Source organism: Citrus sinensis, chromosome 2 (assembly GCF_022201045.2).
Source record: "Citrus sinensis cultivar Valencia sweet orange chromosome 2, DVS_A1.0, whole genome shotgun sequence".
Classification (NCBI taxonomy): domain Eukaryota; kingdom Viridiplantae; phylum Streptophyta; class Magnoliopsida; order Sapindales; family Rutaceae; genus Citrus; species Citrus sinensis.
The window spans coordinates 16,606,856-16,609,303 of record NC_068557.1 but is presented as its reverse complement, the minus strand read 5'-3'; the positions used below and the strand labels follow the sequence as shown (position 1 = coordinate 16,609,303).

The 2,448-nt window shown below is 35.7% G+C and overlaps 1 non-coding gene across 1 annotated transcript; it reads left to right on the top strand.

Moving 5' to 3' along the window:
- The first annotated feature begins 447 nt into the window (after positions 1 to 447).
- On the top strand, positions 448 to 551 carry LOC127900513 (small nucleolar RNA R71). Its single transcript, XR_008052697.1, has one exon. It is a non-coding gene; the product is annotated as a small nucleolar RNA R71 (small nucleolar RNA).
- Positions 552 to 2,448: the final 1,897 nt, after the last annotated feature.

Sequence of the window (2,448 nt, the reverse complement as noted above, 5' to 3'; positions counted from 1 at the left end):
ATTCTGTTAAAATCCTTGAGACCATGAAAAATTTGGGTGGTCTCTCCATCCAGGGTTATATGTGTTGGAGTATGGGTTGTAATTTGATGGCTTTCTCATTACACCAATGGCATTGGCTTGATCTGAGTATGAGTCATGGTCATGTGGTTCTGTTGATTTAGCAGTCGATAACGATGCTATTGGTCGAGCAAGACCTTCAACCATCTCCTTGACTTCTTTGATTCCCGATTTGACTCGCCAATATGAACCTCATTCACTCCTTTAATTCTTTTAGTGTTCCTGAGTGATCGACTCCGTTGTTGGGAATTATCCGCTTGTCGCTGGAAGAATTCCCAAATCTCTGATGCACTTTTTGACATTAGCTCTCCTCCACTTGTTGCCATTAGCCATTCTTGCACATTCAGCAATAATCCCTCCAAAAAGTATTGGCATTGGTGTCATTTCTCGTACCCATGATGTGGACACTTCAAGAGTAGCCCATTGAATCACTCCCATGTTTCAAAAAATTGTTCGTCTTCTCTCTGTGTAAACTCTGAAATTTCCCTGCGAATAGCATTGGTTTTATGCACTGGAAAATATTTATTCAGAAATTTTGTTACCATTTGTTCCCATGATGTAATGCTATTAGCAGGCAATGTATTAAGCCATGAACGAGCTCGATCATTTAAAGAAAATGGGAATAGTCTAAGTTTTACATCATCATTTGAAAAATTCTCATATTTAAATGTTTGACAAATAGCATGAAAATCATTCAGATGATTATATAGGTCCTCATTTTCTAAGCCATAGAATGTGGGGAGACAATTTAGCACACTAGGTTTTAGTTCAAAACTCCTAACAGCTACATTTGGGTTTCTTATGCATAATGTGCTCAAATTAGCTAAGGGACTAAAATAGTCCTTAAATGGCCTCTCCTGTGGTTGCAAATCCATTTTATTTTTAACTTGTTTGTGTGAGCGAAGTGTTTTCTCAAGTTCAAGGTCTATAGGTTCAAGATTAGGTAATAATGACCTACGACCGTGCATGCAAAGAACAAAAATAAATGGGAACAAAACGAATAAAAATAAAGGAAAAAATGAGAAATTATTATACTAACCTTATTGCGCTATTACAACCTCTCTATAAAAATACACAAAACCAAATACATGAAATAAATTAACTAAAAATTAAATTAATAAAATAAACAAAACTTACAAAGAAAAAAATAAATTAAAAATTAAATTACAGAATTTTAAAGAAGAGAAAAAGAAAAGAAATACTAACCTTTATATGTATATTCACTTTTTTTTTCTTTTTTTCTTAATAATTAAAAAAAATACAAGAACACAAATAAAATAAATTATTCACAAAAATTAATTCTATGAATTAAAATTACTTACCTCCCCAGCAACGGTGCCAAAAACTTGTTGTGCAAATTTTATTGAACTCGCAAGTGCACGAATCTATTGTAATATAGACTAATGGTGACGAGTGTCGATCCCACGAGGAGGTGGATTTTAATTGTGTGTAGAATTAATTTTGTAAATAGGTGGTTGGATTTGTGGTGAAAATGATTTGGATTATCTTAAAATTGGAATTGAAATGGCGAGAATAAATTGAAGAGAAATCTATTGAGATGACGTACTTGGGTATCTGGATCCGTATCAACATGCATCATGGGCTAAATAATCCTTATTAATGCCAATTAAATCATGAGGGGGGAATCCACACCTCATGAACCACGCTCTAATAAATATGGTACTAAGGGCTTATCGTGCCAAATAATAATAACCTTGTACTAGAGAGCCGGTGTAACCAAGACGGTATCTAGACAAGATTATTATTATTTGTCGACGAGAAGTCAAAACATCCACAAAAACTAGAGGGGAAAAGAAAATAAATTTACCAGATAAAGCCCATGACACATGTTGAGACTTCACCTTCAACCCAAGCTTGAAAGAAAATTAGCCACTCATAATTCAACTAGGGGCATAATGGGAATTTTTTAAAACACGTAGAAAATACAAAATAAAGAAGGAATTACAGAAAATGGATCCCAAAAATGGATTCAGAGATGTCAAATTAGGGGGGAGAGGCCCTTTTTTTATAGATACATAGAGTAAATCATGGCCATCGGATTAAAAACAGTTTGGACGCTCAGGATTGCGCCACGTCATCAGTCAACAGTACGCGGTTTGACCACACAGATGAATAGTAACACGGTTTGACCCGGGTTGAACAGTGACACGGTTTGGTTGAAAATAATCTTGCATGATGCATGTACCGTACGCGAAATTTTTCATCCACTGATATGCTGCCACGTCACCATCAACAGTACATGAGAATTTTAGTCCAACAGGATCATGACACCTCATCAGTCAATGCCACATCATCGGTCAATGCCACGTCATCGATCCGTCTATGTGAACAGTGTCGTGAACAGTAACGTTGGCAGTACCGTATACGTGA